Genomic DNA, 24,070 nt, shown 5'->3' with positions numbered 1-24,070 from the left:
AATACCTTTATCCTTAATTTAGTCTACGCGTCTTCTCTTGGTTATGATTTCTTTCTGTTTTGTCTTGTTCCTGCGATTTTTTACCATCTAGTCTTGCTTTCCACGATTGCGTATACCTTTTGAATGCAAATGCCTTTGCTGACAACTATAGCAAAGCAGTTATTGTGTAATAACGTTTTGCAAACGAAAGAAACCTCTGTTTCTTCAAGTTTTTATTAACATGACTAAAAACCAAAAAATTCCTACCCCTCGAGTTTATATTTTTATCTTCATAGTAAATACATACACACATTTGGACATATTTTATGTGTATACATATATATATATGTGTGTGAGTGTGTTTTTGTATATGTATATATATAATATATATATATATATATATATATATATTTATATATATATATATATATATATATATATATATATATATATATATATATATATATATATATAAAAAGAAAAGGCAAATTTCATTGAGAAAACCTCATTATCCTGAAAAGTTGTCTGCTTTAGGTTTAAGTTAAACAAATGTTGATATTAATTAGATATGCAAAAGGCAAAGATAATTTTGCTTTTGCAGGAGAGCTTGACTTAATAAATCAGGATCTCGAGCCTTGTGGCTATTCAGGCACTTGTGTGTGTGTGTGAGAGAGAGAGAGAGAGAGAGAGAGAGAGAGAGAGAGAGAGAGAGACTGCACTACCTAAGCTTAAAAGTTATGATTATTAGCACTGAAATAATGTTTGCAGTTGTTATCTTGAGTGAATTTTCACACTAATTGAATTTATTCGTTCATGATGACTTCACATTGCCTTATCTTGCGATCCTCAGTTCCCAGAAATAACGAAACTGATAATTTTAAAAAATGCAGTGCTAAAATTAATGTCTTCCGAATTGCATAAAACCTGATAATTATAAAATTGCATTCAGTATGAAACGAGTAAAATATGCGCCGAAGTTTCTCCGGCGCAATCGAGTTTTCTGTACAGCCGCTACAGCGCATAATCAAGGCCACCGAAAATCGATCTATCTTTCGATGGTCTCAGTATAATGCTGTATGACCCGCGGCCCATGAAACTTTAACCACGGCCCGGTGGTGGCCTATTCTATATAATTTCCAGAAGCACGATTATGGCTGCCTTTAACCTTAAATGAAAAAAGAACTACTGAAGCTAGAGGGGCTGGAATTTAGTTTGTTTGATGATTGGAGGGTGGATGATCAACATACCAATTTGCTGCGCTCTAGCCTCAGTAGTTTTTAAGATCTGAGGGCGGACAGAAAAGGGTGCGGACGGACAGACAAAGCCGGCACAATAGTTTTCTTTTTCAGAAAACTCAGAGCCAATCCACACATTTATGGTTGGGAAGACTCCAAGGTTTATTAAAGGCTTGTCATGAATGTGACACAACCATAAGAAACTACGATAATTAATGTACGCTTAGGTTTTTTGCTGTCTTCTCGTTTGTATCTCTTTTTGCGACAGAATTACCACTGTCTAGACAGAACAGAGACGAGATGTCTCGAAGCTACTCGTGAATGATGCTTAAAACCCTCGAACCCCATTTGTTGTCTTTAGCGATATACAGTATAACCAACTGTGTGTATATAATTATTTAGAAGCTTTCTCTGCCTCTGCACTTTTGTGGAGTATTTTCATTAATCGCTTTATAATTTTATATTTTAGGGTTAGTATAATCGTTTTAACATTCTCAATATGGTTCATGCTGGTCCGTAAAAAGCATATATCTAATTTACATCAGTAACCCATTTAAAAAAAACCGTTCAGATATTAATTTATAACGCTAATCCTTTTACCGGAATGAATTTCCTAATTTCAGATCCCGTATATTCTATTTATCCAAAAATTCTCCAAAAAACATTTCCGTGTGGAGCAGTTATGAGAATTATATAACAGAAAATAAATAAATGTATCCATTACACATTCATAATATAAAGACTAAATCCTTATAAAAAAAAAGGCAGACCACTTCTCCTGTTACCCTTTCCTCCTCCCCCTCCAAAAAATGCATTCCCTTTAGATGGAAAGAGTAATGTAACTGATGGGCAATTACATTAATCGTTGTTTGAAACTTCCCTCCAGTGCAAAGAGATATTGTTTTCCAGTTCAATTATTTGACTTAAAAGTTAGGACAAGTGACCGTACAGAACCCTCTGTTTTTATTAATTTTTTTAGTTTAAGCCTTCTCCCCGGTTCGGTAGTTTAGTTATTGATTCACATTTTATGAAACTGAAACGCATTTGTGACACCAGGTTTCGTTTAAAGTCGCTCAAAGGGGTACCAAGTTTGTTGCAGTAGTGAGGGAGTCTCTTTTAACATATAACTGCCATTTAATGAAATAATAAAGAAGGTCAAGAATTGATTGATTACTCAGTCGATAAGTCAAGAATTGATTCATTAACGAATCAGAAAGCCGAGGGTCGCTTTATGAACCAGTCTTGCTGTCTTCAGGAAGTCTGTTTGACTTTAATGTGCGGGGGTGTGATCCGATGAATTTGACCTTCAAATTAATTGGTCTGACAGCAGATATGCAAGTAAAAATAGCATACAGAGAACATCACTCGCTTTGATGTTTAAATTATCCTGAGCTTACACTTTCGATATCTGAAGAACTATTGAAAACTGTTGAAGAATTCCTTCTATTCCATCCAAGTTAACTTCAGTGTTTACAACGAAATCGATAGGCTTTAAAGGAAAATATATTTCAAATATAAAATTGCTTTTATCTCTCACTCTCTTTCATTTTATTTGACCTACAATTCTTGTTACGCAGATAGGCTGAGGAGTCCTTATTCATTAAACCATTTATACTCGAATTAATGGTTCTCTCTGATGCTATGAACGTAGGCATGTCAGAGATAATTACAATAGGTCATCACATACATGCAAGCACACATGCAAGTTACAAGAGAGAGAGAGAGAGAGAGAGAGAGAGAGAGAGAGAGAGAGAGAGCAGAGGAAAAACTAAAAGGTACACTTTTGTAAGAAAAATGGAAAAATTCGCTTTTGTTACTCAATTTAAGGGTTAAATTTCAAATTTTAGAACCACTCTGAACTACAGACGAACATTGTTTTCGCATATGTTTTGTGGCCACAGTGTCCCGCATTTTCCTGGGCAATCCTGTGTCCTTGACGCATGCATCGTTGATGGTAAAAATGTCGCAGATGGACCAAGCGTTATTAACTAAAAGTTTCTTGAAGTAAAAGGGAACTCTGCAACGAAATTTTATGCCCTCAGTCAGACCACAGTTTGAGTGAAGAAAGAATGGTAATTTCAGTTTAAGTCTCCTTATTTGTCATAAAATGTTAATGAATGTTGCAACATACCTGCTGCAACTATTGTAATGAGTAGATTAAAAGAAATAGCGGTTATATCCTGATAATGATGCCGGGCCAATTTGGGGTAATTTAGGGTAACTATACTCATTAAATAAAACGCATCTAAATAACTTTCTGTTAAGCTCTTTTGATAACAGGATAATAACAAAGAGTCGTGCTTGACCTCTAGAAAGTTTTCGTACCCTTGGTCCCTCATGCGAGCAGTTTCTACAGTAAACTCCCGTAAGTCCAATATATTCTTGTTATTTATGGCGCCGTTCCGAAGAAACAATTTTGTTTCATGTACCCTGCTGTTTTCCTTTACTGAGAAAGGAATTGGTTATCGGACATGGTTTCTTTCGCCATCTTCTCCTCTGCAATGTTATTTTATTACTAGAAATAAAATTGTTTTATACAGTAAGGACGTCTGTTCGAGTTGACTCCTGGGGAAGGAGAAGGGAATACCTTCCGGAGATGGGAGGTTACTCATTCGGTGAGGGAGTTATCCCGGATAAAAGAAGCGGGTTGAGCGCCGGCAGACATTAGGAGTCTGATGCGAGCAACAATTGATCACTGTGAGGCGCAGCAGCTACCAGACAGAGAGTGAATATGTGAGGAACTGATCCTCTGAAACGGCAGAGTTGTAGGCACATGATCCATAATACTCATTGAAATTCATTCACTTCATTTTCTATTTCCATGTAATTTTATCATCCATAAATCATCTCTTACAGTAGAAAGCATGGTATAGTATACATGAACATCCATGAATTGCCGTATACTGTACTGAAGGACTTCTGGAATAACAAGTATTTGTTTACAAAGCCTGCCATATGAAAAAGATTCAAAATGAACTTGGTAATTTATTCTCCGAGCGGTTCATGAAAAAATAAAGCACAGAGTTCATGTTGTTCTACCTGACCTTATCAAAACAAAGTAATGTTGTTCTACCTAAGGCAAAGGTGTAGTATTTTTTTAAGATACTCTGCGACAGGATGCAGGAAGATTACTGCTAAATTCCAAACACTGACAGATTCACTGATTTACTCTTCTTTGTCGTCCTGATGGAAAATATCTCGAATCAGAAATCCAGTATTAATGATTATTATTATTCAGAGCTGCAGTAACAGGAAAATCAGTTCCTAAATAAGATTTCATAGGGGCTGAAAATAAATTCCATCCCGTTCTCTTGTGATATATAGAGGCAATTTCGGAGAAACAATACCTGCCAGTGCAGGGCCGCGCCAGGTTTGCCCAAGTTTTCGCAGCAACCTCTCTAGGGCCCCAGGGGAAAATCGCTCCGACAAACTGATGTACACCTACGCGATTAGACACGTTTCCTCGGCGCCCCCAGAGGAAGTCATCCCACGACCAAAGCAACATAGCAATCAGTTACCGGATGTTCCTCGATCGATGGAACTTCAGGCGAGGGTTTGGGCAGAGGCTGGGCCTAATCTTGGTGATCTCTCCGATCCTCAAGAGCCTTCCATAAATACAGTATATATGTATATATACATATAGCATGTGCATGTGTTCGTTTATGTATGTTTATATAATCATTTCATGTACTACTGTATATATATATATATATATATATATATATATATATATATATATATATACACACACACACACACACACACACACATATATATATATATATATATATATATATATATATATATATATATATATATATATATATATTGTATATATATTTTTATATATGTATATAGCGTGTGTCCGTGTTTGTATACTTATGTTTATATAACCACTTCATGTCTTAAGCCTCAGAGGAGAGTCGTTCTCACCTTCGAAATGGTTTTACAAACAGCGTGAAATCCCTGGAGAAGAACAAGACTTTCTTTGTTTTAGAAAATTAATTAATGTGCGTCGCAGGTCTTGGGGGTATTCAGTGCCTTCAAAGTTCTACATGGCCAGAGGTCGTCATTTCAAATGTCTCTCTATCTTGGCCACGCACACACGCAGGAAGTTAGTGATTGGCTTATTTATTTTTTTTTTTGTATCAAAACCTATATCTGGGGAAAAGTAAGCTTGTTAAGGAGTGAAAGTTTTTGACAACCTCTAAGAATTGTGGGATCTTTTGAGGCGTCAGATTCTCGAATATCGATAGTTTCTTTAGTCATCACATGCTTCATTAGCCATCTGTAACTTTTGTGTTATCATTAGGTCCTAGAAAATTGTTTTTTTCTGATGATATATTTTTATTATTTTAAACAAAGCAACGATTTGCGGGATAATAAGCATTCAGGAAATCAGGGAAAGTCTCTCGTAAATAAACTCTTGATCTGACCTCACTAACGACTGCACTTTAGCTGTTTTGCAGCACTCACTGTTGCTGTTATCCTTAGATGAACTTAACCTTTTGATAGAGGGGCGTTACTCCGTTAGTAGTTATCAGTAATCAAGCATTGTGGTTGCAATAATAATCAGCACATTTCTGTATGGTAGTCATTTACAGAGACTGAAATACCATAAAGCTGACCTCTAAAATTAATTATGCATAATGTTATTAGGCATAGTTTAACCTTTTTCCCCTCTGTATGCCTTAACTTTACGCTGTTGTGGACCATTTTTGTCGGGTTTATTTATCCTGACCTCTCTAATTTAACCTCACCTGGCTCAGCTTCGCCATAATCTAATTTGCTAGGGTGTCTAAAAACCAATAATTTAATTCCACGGATACAGCTTCAAAAAGTTCCCCGTTTTTTTTTAATTTATTTATTTTTTTTTCTGGCTTGTAAAAAAGTTTCCATGATACCGGACGCCCTCCTGTCATATTCCGTGTCTGCGATCCCAGTAATGTCACCTAGTTGTTTTTTACTTTTTCCTTTATGACAGGGCTGCCTGACCCCTTTTACAACAAATTGCTATCTTGTCCTCACAAGTCGTTAGTCCCACAGACTCACCCTCACAAAATTACTCTGATTTCTCCTCTAATTACTTCTTGAATGAGCAACCTCTAATTACTTTCATCAAAATAATTGTCGGACGTCTTCTTTTGGTATTATCTCTTAAAGGTACCCACCTTTTAGGTCTAAATGGATTGCGCTTTTGTCTTCGGCTTGTACTGTCCGCCGTTTAGTGCTTGCGCCTTTCAGTGTTATTTTTCTTTCTTTTTTGGCTTTGACAATGCCGTTCCATTTCCCCTTTCATGATCTGAAATGTTCTACTATCCGCCGCCCCCTTTCTTTTAGCATCTTTCTTGACGCACAAATATTTTTACTTCTTTCGAATTACGCTTGTGTTTTCCTCGTATGCCCCTTGTTCTTTAATGCAGCCTTCTCTCTTCCATTTTCATTTCTTAGTCTCCTTTTATGAATTCCTTGGCCGAAGTGCAACCATTTCTTGTTTAATTCCTCTTCATTCTTCTTTTACGAAGCCTTCTTTCTGTCGCAGTGAATTTCTTGTTTTTTTTCTCACTCAACTTTAAAATTAATAATTCAACTACTCTTTTAGTCACTCATTCTTTTCCTTACTGGGCCCCATAATCATTACAACCACATCTTCGTATCTCCTTCACGTTCTTCTTCTTTGACTGTATCTCTGAAACTTTTTCCGGGCCCCTCATGTTACTTTGAGTGTGCCTCTGGTAATTTCCTTCAGGCCTCCTCCTCCTCCATCTGTGAGTGTATTTCTAATCACACTCTTCAGGTCACCTCACTCTTTGAGTGCGTCCCAAGCAACTTTCTTCAGGCCTTCGTCCTCTTCTTCGAGTGCGTCTCCAAGATCCCAGTGTCCCCGACGTAGAGTGGTTCTAGAACTCAAACGCAGCAGAATAATTTCACTGCTGAAATCGGCTGGCGTCCCTCCTCCGCCTATTTAGGGAGCACGAGCTGAATTCTGATAGCAGGCGATACTGCATTAGGTGGTGGGGGTGCAGGGAGGAAGTGCATTGTTTTGTTCCCACCTGGGTTTTTGTTCCACCCTGCGTTTGCTGTGTTGTTTCTTAACTCCGTTTGTTGCATTGATTTTCTCCTGGATTTAATGTGCCGTTTCTAACTTCAGCTTATGTTTGTGGTTTGCACTGAATTTACGAGTATTACGTTTCTTACCTCCTCTTATATTTTTTCCTCACTTGCAAACATATCCGATTTCGAAGGTCAAATCGCGTATACGACATAACATTTGTTGCACAATTTCATCTAAAAAAAAAAAAAGAAAAAAAAAACACTAGAAGAATATAAAAAAAACAGAAACGTAAAGTGAAACTCGAAATAGCCTATAACCCCGAAATTAATTAACATTTTCAGTTCAGTTCTGATATTACATAGCCACTTATCAGTTTATACTTACCCACTAGCTAGATAAAAAGAGCAAAATAAAAATATGCGATAAATGAATAAAAGATCTAGAAAAAATTTACCCATGGAGCAGTTTCAGAAAGAATGAGAAGTAATTATGTGGAAACCTCCCAAAAACTCTTTAACCAAATTAATGTGTTTTTCCGGTATTTTTTTTCTGAGAGAGAGAGAGAGAGAGAGAGAGAGAGAGAGAGAGAGAGAGAGAGAGAGAGAGAGAGAGAGAAGGTCTCTTTCTCTTACAGTCTGTTTCTCCCTCCACCTTTTCTTTGTTTAAGACTGTAGATTACTTGATAAAAAAAAGGCAGACATGAAATAAACACAATGAAAATGAAGTGTTTATGAAACCAGCCGTGGTTCAGCCTTCATCATATCGTAGATTTCATTATTTTTCTATATGATTAGAATATATATATATATCTCTTCTGGAGGAACGTTCATTTAACAAAATTAAGCCCGCGTCCAGCCCTGGCCAAACGCAAACAAGAAAAGAACGAATGACGGATTAGGGGAATGAGGGACAACCGAATCAAGAGGAGAATTCCAACGCTTGTCAATAGGGTTAGTGATGGCCGCCAATAAAAGACACGACAAAGCGCATGCGATAGTGTGGGACCAACGAGGAAGAATAATGAGGGTAATTGAAGAACTTGGGGAAATTAATTTGCTCCGTTAAGGATGATTTCCGCCGGGACAGTGTCCCACATGATGCAGACATCGACGTAGCTAAGTGAGGTGCAGCATATGCGAGTGTCCATGAGGGCCTCCTCCCCTATATTTGGGTGAGGGGGCACGGTCACGAAATCATAAAAATAAAAAAAAACTATAAATCACATTAGAAATACAATCCACAAAAAACTGAAGCATGTGCTCTGCTCTGTAGTTAAAAATTAATGACAAACTTGTTGCAATATTTATAAATATAATTGATAATCAAGTTTGCGTGAAGACCCATTTTTTGCCCCACCCCTCAACCAACACTCGTTTCTAATTAGGCGTTACAGAAATGCAAAACTAATATTCTCATGATACTTATACAAAATTTAAGTGTTCTGTTATTTACTACAATTAAATTAAGTAAAAGTGACCATAAAGTTATGATGTATTTTTGCTATTTTCAGGATATTTTATGGTCAAAGACGTTTCTATCAAACCTTGCACAATTTCTTTGATTTTGAATTAATAGATCGATCTCAAGTCGCTCATATAGCTCATGAAACTAGATTTTATGTCGCTAACATAGACTTATTTTAGTTTTGCAGTGTGTGAATAATACGTTCTGAAAACCTACAGAGTAAATTTCGTTATAAACATAATTTTGGTTATAATATGTTACCCAGAATATTCTATTAAAAGTAAGTAATTTGTTTAGCGAGTTGTGTATTTAAAGCGTCGATGACCATGGCCAGTGATACATACGAATAATCACAAATCAGTCATTCTTTCGCCGGTTGGTCCGTGCAAGATACAGCAACCAGTAAATAATCTGAGACCATCTCGAGAAAATGGGCAATGGAAAAACAATCTTGGCCCCGCGTTCCCTCTCCGAGAAATAAAAAATTAGATAGATAAGCACTGAAAAACTGGCAGCAGGTTTTTGGAATCTCCTGACTGGTAATGGGTCACAATGAATTCCGAGAAACCAACAGAGTTTGATTCAGCTCCAACTCTATTTATACCTACAAAGGACTTTCTAACTGACGAGTAAAAGGAGGATGTTGCACTGTTCGTTGTTTGCCTTTGCTCACTTTGTTTCATTGTCATTCTCTTACATTTTTTCCAGCATTAATTAGCCTCATTAGAGTAAGTATGTTTAATCTGATTTTTCGTCTGTGAGACAGACGTCATTAGATGATTCGGAAATTCGTTCTGCAAGCAGAAGTAAGCAGACACAAAAGACGTTTCTAAAATAAGAAATGTTCAAAATGGTGACGATTTCGTTGTCTCCCGTGAGATATCTGGATAAGTATTCTTCATGTTTTATTGACTGATTTTCATTACAATAAGATACAAATGCAATTTTGGTTAATATATTTACTGTTTCAAAATGTTAAAGCCTGTAAAAGATATTGCATGCATTCCAGGTATAAAAGAAAAGAAAGCAAACATTATTATCTAATTACACGCATTACGCAAAACGCGTAGCGAATTTGGTAAACATTATTAGATTTAGTCAGGTCGGGTGGGTTACATGGGGTTGGGAATTATCGTCGGTCTCCTTTGTTATGTTTACAAAACTCGCTTATCGGTTCTCTGCTTCTTTCATTCCTTATCTTCCTCGGAGGATTTCCTGATGAAATTTATCAGTGTTGTGATATAAAATGACTGGGCTGCCAATTCCTTGACATAAGCTGCCGATTATAGGCTACTAATATGTGACTCAAGATAAAGATTAATTTGAAGGTTGTGTTAGTAAATATGCTCATACATATTCATGCAATCTTATTATGCAAGGTTAATGTTGAGTAAAGTTAATGTAATGACTAGTCATTTTCCCATTCTTTACTTTGCTACTGCTACTACCACCAGCGCTACCTACGCTGCTACTACTGATATTACTACTGATATGAATGTGTCAAAGGAAGAGACAAAAAAAATAAAAGAAATAAAGGAAAAGTCAAAATAATTTCGGTGCAAGAACACTTTGAGTAGCCACGTTCTTTACCAACTGGTGGGCCACATGAAGACTGATTCCTAACATCATTTACCTCAGGTCCAACATCAAGCCCTTCCGAGGGCTCAGGGTCAATCAGATCTGATGTCTCTTTGCATTCCCTGCTTGAATTCGCCGAAGGTCAGTTGAAAGAAATTCTAGCAAGAGCAATCGTTGATTGGCCAAGAACGAAGTCTAGAATGACCTAAAAGTGTCATTCCTGTTCGAGGGAGACATTCTAGGCACACGACTGTGAAAAAGCACAGGCTAACAAGAATACTAAATCCCACCTGCAAAACAGCCACCACGGTTGAAGAAAAATATCCAGAATCGAGGGACAAAAACCCCACTGAAACGATTCTCTCTCACATCAGCTGGGGAAAAAGACCCTTAGAAACTTTGTTCGTTTGCATTTGAATGTTCCGGACGTGCTCGAGCGTGGCAAAAGAGAGAGTGAAGGGGGGGAAAAAGATCCCGGGAACGATAGTTAAGGGAGGAAAAGATGCAGTTTTAGCTCTCGATTTTTATTTCTTGATTAGAGTGAATCCTTGTACATGTTATTTATGTGATGATAATGCACTTTTATTCGTGATCTTCATTGTGATGTTACATTGCTGATGATACTGATATCATTATTATTTAAAAGGTGCTTAAAAGTCACATAAAACAAACAAAAAAGGCCCATTGATTATCAGAGTAAGCTTCTGCAAATTCCAAGACCATAATTATGTGTAGAATAAAGAAACACTCTTATTTTCCATCATTCGATCCATATTTTTCATGTCTTACTTCCACTGCGAGTATTTACTTATATGGCCGCTGGTTTGGAAGAGGTACGGTAAAAACCATTCGATCTTGCTGGGGTGACCGAGATGGACGCCCACCTCCAGCGGTTATACATGATGGAGCCGTTCATTCGTTCGTTCATTCACAACACAAAAGCCATAAACTAGCTGACCGTTCCAGGCGTAATCAAACTGAAAGCAGTCACGTCCGTTGCTTCGCCTTTATCGTTTCCAGTCCCTTTCTCACGAGCCGTCCGTCCAGCTAGAGGTAATTTGAAGTAATGTCTCGGGGACGTCGAACTCTGTCCTGCACTTGACACCGGTCGCTGTTTTTTTTTATTTGTTTTGTTTTTCGTTTCTTTGTGGTTTTGTGCTGCTTTAAAAAGCCAGGTAGCATTGCATGTGTCTCTCGCGCTTGTGTTACTGTTTATGCTTTGTTGATTATTTTTGAGTCTGCACTTCGATCTTTTCGGATTTTTATAACAACAATACTAATACTGATAATGATTTAGCTTTACTTTTGATTATACACTGGATTCTCATTCATCGCTAAAACCTGATGCATATGTCATTAATAATCCTATTATATTTAGTCCAGCAAGATGATAAGATATTCCATCTTTAGCTTAAAGAAAGGCATCATCATGACAGATGCGAGAATTAATCATCGAACAAAGTTAGGATTAGTTTAAAAGAAAATGAAAATTCCGTCTAGGATGTATGATTGAACTTTTTCTGCGGTTTCCTCTATACCAAAGAAAGCACTGCCATGATTTCTTATATGACTGGCAGTGCACACATGACTGCTAATCTCACATATACACACATATATGTATGTATGTATATATATATATATATATATATATATATATATATATATATATATATATATATATATATATATATATATATATATATATATATATATATATATATATATATATATATATATATATATATATATATATGTATGTATGTATGTATGTAGATAGATGGACAGACAGATAAGTAGATATGTATGTATATACATGCATGTATGTATTGACTGTCCATCTGCTAGAAGTCGATGATCCTTATTGATGTCAAACTACTTTAATTATTCAGTCAATCAATCATTCATCCATCATTTCATTCGTCAATCCATCCATTAAGTAATCTGTGTATATCCCTTCTCTCCTTTGGAGTGAAAGGGAAGGGTTTTATTATGCTTAACACACACAAATACTAATATTTGTCTCCTTGCCAACGGGTTAAATGCACAAAAAGTACATGACAAAGGAAAAGTGTAAACACATCTTTTGTTCATTCTTACAAAGATAAGCATCTCTTCAGCTTATTTACTACGTGTATATGCATGCTTTATTTATGAATGTATACGAATGCTAAACGTAAAGAATACAATTGTGATAAAAAAAAAGTCAAAATACAGAAGAATATTCCATCTGTCAGACCACTAACAAGTACAGTAAAAGAAGCAGACAGACAAGACGAGTCAAGTATTGCCATAATAGAAGCCATACGACGTTTGCTAGCGGGGCGAAAATCGATAAGATAATTGAAGAAAGGCTCAAAGGATACTCCTTACATCATTAGCTGGAAGAGGGCACCGGATTATATGTTGCAGGAGTTGTTGGGGCGGGGACGGGGGGTGGGGAGGCTTCGTTATTTTCCTGTACACGCATGCCGCTTCCGAGCCCGGATAAAATAGGGGCGTTGCCTAAACTTGCTGCAAACCTTGGTGGTCTGGTTTAAGCAGCAGTGGGCTTTGATGAAGACGGTAAGCCAGGAAAGTAAATAAGAATGAAGAGGGTATCAGGAGTTGAATTAATAGAAGAGAAAAAAAGTAGCAACAGAGTAAAAATAAAGCTGAAGAGGGCACAGGGCAACCACTTAAATGCAAATGGAAAGAAAGGCGCCCATAAGAGACGAATGGAAGGGAGAATGTGGGAGGGTGACATGTGGAAGGGGATCGGGTGCTACCACTACCTGCAAATATCCCTTTCGCTCACGACTTGCATTCCTAGCCATCGATCCTCAGCGCGTGTCTGTATGCGTGCGCGATTGTGTGCGCGCGTGTGTGTGTGTGTATCGGATTTAGGGTGTGCGTTAAATCCCTGTTGAAAGAAGGGGTGGATTTCCATCAAATCTGGCATGACTTTGCATGGATCCACATCATTTACCTTTAGGCTACTTGATGGTAAACGTGAAAAGGTCTTGGGTTAGCTCTAGTGCTCAAAGAATTCTCGAATAGTTCTCATTACCAAGATTGGATTCAGTACCTATTTTTTTCACGTCAGCGCATTCTGGGTTCAATAGTACTTCTGCTCAAAATTTGATAACAATATTAGTAGGGTTTGTTGCGTTTGACCTCCTATTTCAAAGAGCGTCATGAATAAAGCATAGCAAAAGTATATTTAGTGCACATGACGGAACAATTACCGGAAAGAATGAATGAGACAATTCTCAGAAAAAATATCCGTTTCCAGTGGTTGTGTTTCAGCGGGGTCAGTCATAAGTGATGAACCATTCAGCCTCCAGCAATTGCATTGCTAAGTTCCCTCTGCAGCCTGCTTTAATCAGTGAATAATTCAAAGTTCAAAGTGATACAAAATGACTCCAAACTTAACGTTATTCTTCTGTAGGAGCAAAAACCTCGACTGCACTACGACGAGATAGAAGGCACGGTCTCTCTTTGTCTCTCATTTCCATAAGACAAATGTTATAAGTCCCCTCATGGAGATGAGGGTGTGGGGTGGAGAGAGCTTTCCGAGGAGGGAGCAGAAATGATAACCAACCCTTGAGAGGGGAGGACAGGAGGATGACACCAAACCGAAATGTGTGATTCCACCTAGAGAGGGAATTAAGTCAAGTGGGTGTGGAGTTTGTGCTTTGCAAGACTGAATGTATGGTTAAGATGGCACGTAATATATTGCTAAATCTACCCATTATAACTATTTATTTATTATTTTTTAATACACAAGAACGTGTTGTTTTTTCACAGAGGGGATTTATTCTTTGGTGAAGGTGGCGATAACTACATTATTATCTGACTAACTTTATTTTAAAATCCGCACCTGATGACGAGGAAAATGTATTTAATGATAAATGAACCTGTAAACATACATCAGCCCACAAACACACTCCCCTGAACATGTGGCGTCACTGAAACAGTCTCAGGCCTCTAATGAAGACATCTTTTGTTCTCGAGCTCATTACCTATTTTCGAGAGAGCATAATGACAGTCATGCATGTAGCCGAGAGGGTATTCTTAGTAACGTTGCGCCACATTTCTTCACACGTATTGGTTCCTGGAATGCTTGCTCGTGTGAGTACATCTGCATGATATTCATTAGTACCTGCACTTGCATATATCAACCAGTTGCGCCCACTGCTGTTATAACTGGACGTTGAGTTAATCATTCCTTATCTTGACCGTCTTCGAGACCTCAATTGTTGTTTTGCCTCGTAAGCGTCTAAGGATAAATCTCTGTAGGGTGGTCACAAAATGAGACCTTTGAAGCTTTAATGAACTCTTCACAAAAAACAATAGAGAGGGAGGTTGAATGACAAAACTAATTTTCTCTTCATCAGAAAATCCAAGAAGGTTGACACTAACTAAATTTACAATTTGTCTGGTAGAGGATTTCCTCCATATGAACAGAGGCTTAGTGTCAAAGTTAATATCTTACGATAGTCAGGACATAAATTTGATAAGCAGGAATTCAAAGGAAATTGGAATGCCACACTCTTTTCTTAATTCCCATTTCTTTCATTTGATCCTTAAGGTGTTACTTAGAGTAACGAATTTTTATACTAGTCCTGTAGGTTCCAACATTTACAAGCAATTGTTCGCAAGTTCACTATGCTTTGAAACGAAAGGGTAGCACCTCTTGTAGGTACCCTCTGTATACAGAGAGTCCGTTGGTTAGACTGCTCGCCTCACAAGAAGGATGAAACGGTTTCGATTTCCGACAGAGGCAGACTGGGTTTAGTCGCAACTCGTCAAAATCTATGGTGCCAATGTTGAAATGAACATGTATTATGCACCTAGGAGCTAAACGAAGTAGCTAAACGGATTGGAACCGGGCATGGGATAGCAACCTCACTCCGAAAGGCTTGCTGAAGACCTGAAGCCTAATGGAAGAAAAGTAATCATATATACATATATATATATATATATATATATATATATATATATATATATATATATATATATATGTGTGTGTGTGTGTGTGTTTGTGTGTGTGTATCTATATACATACATACATACATGCACATTGCAAGGAAATTATGTCCTGAGCTGGGACTTCATCTGCAGGGAAGAAGAATGGAACTTACATTCAGGGCCATTTATTAATCAGACTCTGAATGGAAGACAACGATGCTCTCTCCTCTGGCGACAGGTCCTAATAACACTACATCACCATTAGCAGTCCAGCGGAGCTTCGTATGAAAGGAAAAGGAGAAACAAGACAATAACTCTCGGGCTTCGGAGTTGTTTCTTCCATTCCTTGAATAGCCGCCTTCAGGGTTAAGTGCCACTCTTGTTTCCTTCCCCATTTTCTTGGTTTCCCTCGGGCCTTGGCTGTGTGAGGTTATTTTCTTGTTTCCATTTTGGGCCTAGGCTATTTAACAATATTTACTGGTTTCCTTTGGGCATGGCAGTATAAGGGTATTTTCTTTTTGTTTCCTTATGTACTAAATTATGTAAGGATATTTTTGTTGTTTCCTTAATGCCTGGGCTGTATATGGTTACTTTCTCTTTTCCTTTATGGGCATAGGCTATATCACAGTTTTTTCTTGTTTCCTTTGGTCCTGGTATATAGAGGCTATTTTTGTTATGCATTGGCCTGGGTTAGTTAAAACAATTTTCTTGTTTTCTGCGTTATATAATGATATTTTTTTGTTGTGTTCCCTTGGGCTTATGCTAACTAGGGGTATATAACCATCCGTTCTGTGTGCCTCAACCCTTAAAAGTAATTTGGAGATCTATTGATTTAGTACCGTGCACAGTAGTAATGAGAGAGTTTACCGAGCTAATGAGGCTCTACTATAAAGGTTAACGACGCACCATTATTAGTTTGTACATCTTTGCTAACGTAAATAATGAAACGTTTTGAGGAATGTTCCAAGGCGACAAGTGCTTTTATAAGTTTGTTGAAAAGGCTAGGTTTGCTTCATAACATATAAAGCTGACATGTCCAGTTTTTTTTTTTTTTTTTAGTTTTACTAATGAATTTGATTTGGGTCAAACTGTCCGGAAGTAGTTATAGGTCTTTATGAATATTAGCATATACGTTTGGATGATGTGAATGTTGCTAAATGAGACTTTGTATGGAGGATACTTAGTTTGTTTGTTTAAATTACACAAGCACAGTAATTCCTCTTCGGTATCGACAGCCATGACAGATGGCGGCGTCTAGATACGAGTCCAGTTCCTGCTACCGAATCAACCAGCCAATTCCCGAATGGCTTCCGAGAGGAGATGAACTCTGCCGCTGACGGACGACACCCACAAACACACGCCCATAAAAAAAATAGGTATCGACTCGGGATATCGATCGCGAGAATGAATGGCGAGAGGGGGGAACGAACGTTCGCTAAGTCCCGTTCGCCGACGAGAGAGAACAAAACCGAACGGAAGTTGAACAAATAATGGGGTATTCGGGATGTGTCACACAAAAGGTTTGGGATTCTGACGCTTAATTGATCAGATTGTTAAGCGAGACAGTAAAATTGATATTTAAACATGTTGGATATCCATCGGAATATTAGAATGTTGATTGGACTGTTCTTTGAATGGTGTGTTGCCCACGGATTTAAATACCCTCCCCTTTTCTGTCTCTGAGAACAGACAAATTTATCTCTCTCTCTCTCTCTCTCTCTCTCTCTCTCTCTCTATATATATATATATATATATATATATATATATATATATATATATATATATATATATATATATATATATATATATATATATATATATTATTATGTGTGTGTGTGAATGTGTGTGCTTGTGTGAATATTGTGAGAAAAAGAAAGGCATACAGGAAAGAAGACCATGCCTCCTGTGGAAACACCTGCCGCCATCTTTAATGACGAATAGAAACCACGAGATAACAGACAATCCAGCACCGGAGGGAGCTAGCATCAATTACCTCACTTTAGCTAGCAGTGTATGCGGGCGATCGATATGCAGTGCACCGGGCATCTGTGTGTGTATGTATGTATGCATTTATATACGTATAAAATATAAATATAAATATAAATATATATATATATATATATATATATATATATATATATATATATATATATATATATATATATATATATATATATATATCCACATTCCCGAAAACAAATTTAGCAGTAAAATGTATATATACTCATCAATGCCTACACCAAACAATACACAACTTAGGGATATATATACATATATATACATACATACATACATATATAGATATATAATATATATATATATATATATATATATATATATATATATATATTATATATTTACATGTGAGCAACTATCATTTCCTTTACAGGTCAACTGAATTCAGGTTGTTGCACTCCTTTCACTTCACAAGGTTATGAGTTATGCCTTTATATCTCCATGTAAACACAAACATATAATCTTTCACCATAGACCCCTTCCCCCGAAAGAGATGGCTACAGAAGGTGTAAACCTTCTTAATCTCATTGAGCCTTTTTGGGATAAGTTGTTAGCCGCATAAATTTTTCAGAAACCTCTTTACGATCACTTGCTTGGTCTAACAACCGTGTATTTAATTCACTGTGTGGATCAAAATCGTCGAATGGGGTTTTGACAGTGAGTGCCAACCAGTCAGTCCTCCCAGGGGTCGAACGTGGAGGTGGGAACTCTTGCTTGCTAGGCTGGAATGCTACCGATTTCACCACGGGGCTCAAGTATGCGCACACACATGTATATATACACATATATACACACACACACACACACACATATATATATATATATATATATATATATATATATATATATATATATATATATATATATATATATATATATATATATATATATATATATATATCTTTTAGTTTAGTGATCAAGTCCACAGAAGGATGGACAGATAGCTTTAAGCTTTGTAAATATTTCTACAAATACATTTCTTCTTGCTAAACAAGAGTATTAGTGTGGATCCTTCTATTGATATATATATATATATATATATATATATATATATATATATATATATATATATATATATATATATATATATATATATAATGTATGTATGTAGGTATGCATATACATACATAACCACACACACACATACTGTATATATATACATATATATATATATATATAAAATAAATTAAATTTCCTGTTATAAACTAATTCAGTGCCAAAGCTGCACAAGTCACTGTGTCCATTTTCAAGGAGCTCCGTTCCCCTAATGCTCATGAAACAGAGTTTTCACGTCTCTCATCAGTGTGACTCTGTGGCAGGAAAGGCGGGGTAGCACAATTTACAACATTCTGTCGGAAACTTTGATAGCCATGGGCTGTGTAAAAGCTGACCTTTAAACACAAGATCCCTGACCTTCAGCTATAAAACCTCCACTACACAAATTACAAAATTCCTACTGTGCATTTTTTCGGGAACTTTAAAAGGCCAGTGTTCGAGTGATCTCCTTTATGGCCAGTGTGAAGGGAAGAAGAAGCAAGATATCCTTATGTACAGATGTTCAGTGTTGTCATGTATCAAAAAATTTAGAATAAAACTTTGTGACCTGGCATATCATGAAGGTAACAAAACCCAAAGTGCAAATGATAAGAATTTCTTGTGTTTGAGAGAGAATGTATGTATAGCCGTGAAACAAAAGTGCTAGAGGAAAAATCAGTAATAAATTTAAGAATATGTTATATATATAATAATATACATAATATATATATCACCAAGAATGTAGTGTACTTACAGTGCTTGAAGAAGAAGTAGTAGAAAAAGAAGAAGAAGAAGAAGAAGAGAGAGAGAGAACTGAGTATATCCACTGTTTACATCTCTACAAGCACCTACTTGCTATGGTTCACAACTACATTGATCATGAATCCGGGAATAATATAACCTGAAAGTGGGCTCCAGCGAATCGAGTCTGTCCCTCTTAGAGCACCTCCACTGATGTCCTTTGTCGCTGGCTAAACTGGCCCAAAGTCACTCTTAGTGTCGAACCGCAAACGATCAATACAAGAAAGGTTTTCCCCTCGACCTTTCACGTGCGGTGAACACAGGCACGGTATTTGCTTTGACCAACATTTGCTGCTACGAGTAAATTACCCATTGATTCTACGACATGCAAACTCCATTCGAGATCTTAGCCTAACAGAAAACCGAGATAATCTAGCTAACTTCTCCTACTGACGAGGACCACAGTGCATGCGATTTGTGGAAGAAAACAAAAATGATCCGAGAAATATTTTCAAAGAAAGTTAATGAAATACTTAGCGCTTCCTTTGTAATTTGAAGTTTAAAAGCAAAAAATATATCGACAAAAACTTATAGGATTCAATTATCGTATTAAACAGTGAATTCAAGAGCAAATTTGGAAGTCATATCCAGTGCAAAATACAGAATATGAACATTAGTGAGAAATGTATAAGAAAAACAGTAAAGATAATAAAGTGATTAATGATGAAATTATGCAAAAGAACGGACAAGGTTACAAAAATTTCAAATGAATAGTCTCGGAACAAGATCGAGAGCGGAACAAGGAATGCCAGAGGTAAAATTGGGTCAGACAATCCGGCCAAAAAATCAGTAAAAAAGATGCTGAAGTGTCTTATCACATCCCTGGAGATGGAATATTTTAAGGAGGGCAACAAGGATAACTATTAACATCCTTTCCATTGTTGTGAAAGGATATTGACCAAATACTGGAAGGGCCATTCACTGAAAGCGAAAGAAATATCTTAAAGCCAAGATGCTGAACGGGTCACCATGCACAGTTTTGACCTTGACCTGTGTTGACCCCAACTGCAGGAGTACAAGGCGCTGAAGGTCGTGAATCCCATCACATTCTTCTCTTTCTCCTGGCACTGGGGTCATCATCATCATGTTCATCATCATCATCATTATGAACTTCTTTCTCAATTATCTATTCAGATGATTTCATTTGAGAGATCTTTTTCTTAGTCCCTTGAGAACTGTGTGTCTCCAGAACAGTTTATCATTGTTTTCATGAGAGAGAGAGAGAGAGAGAGAGAGAGAGAGAGAGAGAGAGAGAGAGAGAGAGAGAGAGAGAGAGAGAGTGCAAAGCAGTTTAGAAAGAGACAGGTGTTTTGTTGTCGGCGGTTCACATGATTAAAACTGTTGTTGTGGTGAATGTTGTATTTTCCATCGATGTTGTTGTTGATGAGATTGGTTAGGTGTCCTGTGTAATAATCCTGTCGAGTGCCGAGGGACTGTTCTTCATCTTTTCAGGCTACGCCTGTTTTGTGTTATTGATTCTCACAGCAAGCACACGTCTATTCACGCTTTCATTTTCCTCTTTATCTCGTTCTTATGAGGACTCCTGAACTGCTCTGCACCAACCAGCCCTTTCGACTGTCAAGGAGGTTCGACACAGCGCCCCTGGTGACCACGACCCCCTTTTCTTTCCCCTCCTCCTCCTCCTCCTCCTCCTGCTCCAAGCCTTCCTCCGCCTCCCGTTGTATATATAGGGGATGGGCTAAACGACTGGCCAGTGCCAAAAGATCTCCAGCGTTTTTTTCCTAAACTAGATCAGTTCTTTTCACGACCGACTACACATGGCTCTGGAAACTGGGCTCCTATGCTAGAGGTCCACTCTCTCTCTCAGGTCAGATGCCGACGTCCGAGACCTTTCCAATTGCCGTCAACGTCGCCGTGGGAAAAGAAAGAAAACAAAAACGGGGAATGAGGTTTCACAAGAGAATGATGCCAAGGATTAGTAAACTGGAATGAGTACACTACTGTGAGGGACAACGGCCACAAGTCCTTACCATTAATCCATCGTTATCTGGATTGATGGTCTCGAAACGGTCAAAATTTCGGCAGAGTTCGCCCACCATCGCAGTCAGCACAAGATGGCCGCTGCGAGAAACTGACGGCCAGGCCTGGAAACCCCTCGCGCATGAGCAAGAGCAGAAGGGAGCCACTAGAGCCGGAGAAGGTGGAGGAGAAGGAGGAGGAAAAGGGAGTGAGGGTGGAGGAGGAAAAGGGGGAAGAATACGACGAGGAGGAGGAGGAGGAGGAGGAGGTGGAGGTAAAATCACCCTCTTCCTCCCTCTCTAGCTTTCTCTCTCGCCTGCCAGACCATGTACCTAAAATCCATACAATAAATCTTAAAGTTCTTGCTCCCTTCTCCTAAAGGACTTTTCGGTTTCACGGCGAATGTAGAGCTTTTCCAATCTGACAGACTAACAGATATGAGATGCGCCGGGGCGGTGGCACGCTTCTGCTATTTCCCTGGCCTGAAATGCTTTTTGCACCGCCGCCAACTCACGCTAGGACTCCTGCCGCGTTCGCCGATTTCGATTCATGGTGGCTCCCCGATGACTCACTCCTCATTCAGCAATTGAACGTGCACTTCGATGAAAAACTCTTCGGAGGCAGAACTATCCTAGTTATAGTTTCATTGATGATAATGTAATCACTTTCTTTTTTTCTCCGTCTACCTTCCAGGTGAGGTTGGTCAATCGATAAGCTTCTAGAGTCTTAGAAGTCTATCTGGAGGAGACCTTTGAGAGTAAAGTAGAGATAAAATGCTTGGCCAGACCTGGCGGCCACAACCGTTGTTCGTTACCGGTCTCATGCAACGTCTCAGAGACAGGTCAAGTGATTGTGCTTCTGTTGTTATTTCTATAGGCTTGAGCACATGGATATTCAGCTTCCTTGTAACAGATGAAGCATAATTGATGCCGTTTAATTGTGGTTCATTAATTAATTTTTTTAAACGTTTTATATTCAGGGGCGAATTTGTTGTTCTGAGATGGAAGCAAGTCTTGTATTGTGATGGCCTATCTTCAGGTTCTGGATGACGTCATCCAGACAACAGCTAGCAATGTCGGAGGGACTCACGAGATTCTTATCTAACTGGGAGTTCCAATATATACAAATATACACACCACTTGCTCTTGCACATTATTACAACTGCATAATATTATATATATATATATATATATATATATATATATATATATATATATATATATATATATATATATATATATATATATATATATATATATATATATATATATATATATATATATATATATATATATATATATATATATATATATATATATATATATATATATATATATATATATATATATATATATATATATATATATATATATATATATATATATATATTATATAATATTTATGCTTGTACGTGTGGGTGTGACAACACTGAATATCTTAACACAAGAAATAAATGCCAAAAGTTACCTGGAATAAAATACCTTCGAGAATCGACTTTTTTTCATAAACGCATCGATACGTGGGTGTGTTGTTTGATATAGTGAGAGCTGATCGTGAATGGGTGAAGAGAGAGAGAGAGAGAGAGAGAGAGAGAGAGAGAGAGAGAGAGAGAGAGAGAGAGGGAGCCAGGAACGGGTGCCACAGAATATCGACCAGAAGCAAGTCCTCCCCATCCGTCCCTTCTCTCTCTCTCTCTCTCTCTCTCTCTCTCTCTCTCTCTCTCTCTCTCTCTCTCTCTCCCTCCTCTTAAGGGGAGGGGTAGGGGGAGGGAGGAGTCTTGCCTGTACAGACCCTTTTCGTCATCGCCACTCCGCGCCTTGATCCGTACAGGTTTAGCAGTCAATAGAACGCGTGGGTGATCCTAACATTATTGTTTCTCTGACTGTCTGTCTGTCTGTCTGGCGTTCTGTCTGAGTGTCTGTCTGTCTCACTTTACATAGGACTCTCTCTCTCTCTCTCTCTCTCTCTCTCTCTCTCTGTGTGTGCATCTATCTTATATATGTGTATATACCTATCGCATTATATAACGCTATATATATATATACATATATATATATATATATATATATATATATATATATATATATATATATATATATATATATATATATATATATATATATATATATGTGTGTGTGTGTACATACATTCATATATATATATATACATACACATTGTGTGTGTGTATATTGTGTATATATATATATATATATATATATATATATATATATATATATATATATATATATATATATATATATATATATTCTTGCCACTCGTGTTAGGCATCAATAAGTCGGGATGATTTAGATTCCAGATTCTTTAATTTCCAAAGACAACAAGCTCTCGAAGACCTACAGATTTTTTGGAAATTAAAGAATCCGGAATCTAAGCCACCCCGTCTTGTTGAAGCTAACATGACCAGTATGAATAGATATACATAGTGAAGTTGTGTGGCTATATGGATATATGTATATATATATATATATATATATATATATATATATATATATATATATATATATATATATATATATATATATATATATATTTGTATTTATATATAAAACCAAAGAACTGGAAGGGTACGACGTGAACGGGAAGTTCTCTTCCAAACTGATTTCCAAAGAAACAGGCGAACTTACAATATGAAAGACTTTTACCGATATCGATTACAGCGCTTGCTATAAGCAAGACAGCATTGAAAGGCTGTCCGCCTTCTGTACCAAATGTGTAAATTTTCTTGATTTCATTTGCCCCACAAGCCATGGACAATCTCTTTCTTTTAAATGAATGTGGGCATGTTTTGGATATTATAATGCTAATCATAATAATCATATATATATATATATATATATATATATATATATATATATATATATAAATGCAGTGTGTATCCACACATTTATTTTTCTTTGTGTAGCAACGACAGTTTACGAGTATTGAACTCTACGGTCACCGCAGCCCTTTTGTATAT

The 24,070-nt window shown here is 37.2% G+C and overlaps 2 protein-coding genes across 5 annotated transcripts in view; one reads left to right on the top strand and one right to left on the bottom strand.

Moving 5' to 3' along the window:
* LOC136846005 (substance-K receptor-like) overlaps window positions 1–24,070 on the top strand; it is a 289,880-nt gene that overhangs the window by 56,039 nt on the left and 209,771 nt on the right. The window lies entirely within an intron of this gene.
* LOC136846002 (protein stoned-A) overlaps window positions 1–24,070 on the bottom strand; it is a 65,480-nt gene that overhangs the window by 28,278 nt on the left and 13,132 nt on the right. The window contains exon 1 of one of the 3 annotated variants that reach the window (XM_067116588.1): window positions 21,105–21,242. The exons of 1 other annotated variant lie outside the window; for it this stretch is intronic. The gene's annotated coding sequence lies outside the window, so the exon portion shown is untranslated. Of the gene's footprint in view, window positions 1–20,103; window positions 20,242–21,104; window positions 21,243–24,070 lie in introns of those variants that run through there. One more of the 3 variants, XM_067116590.1, reaches the window with a different exon arrangement.

This window comes from Macrobrachium rosenbergii, chromosome 14 (genome assembly GCF_040412425.1).
Source record: "Macrobrachium rosenbergii isolate ZJJX-2024 chromosome 14, ASM4041242v1, whole genome shotgun sequence".
NCBI classification, from domain to species: Eukaryota; Metazoa; Arthropoda; class Malacostraca; order Decapoda; family Palaemonidae; genus Macrobrachium; species Macrobrachium rosenbergii.
The sequence above is the reverse complement of the archived record's forward strand: the minus strand, read 5'-3'. Positions and strand labels throughout refer to the sequence as shown.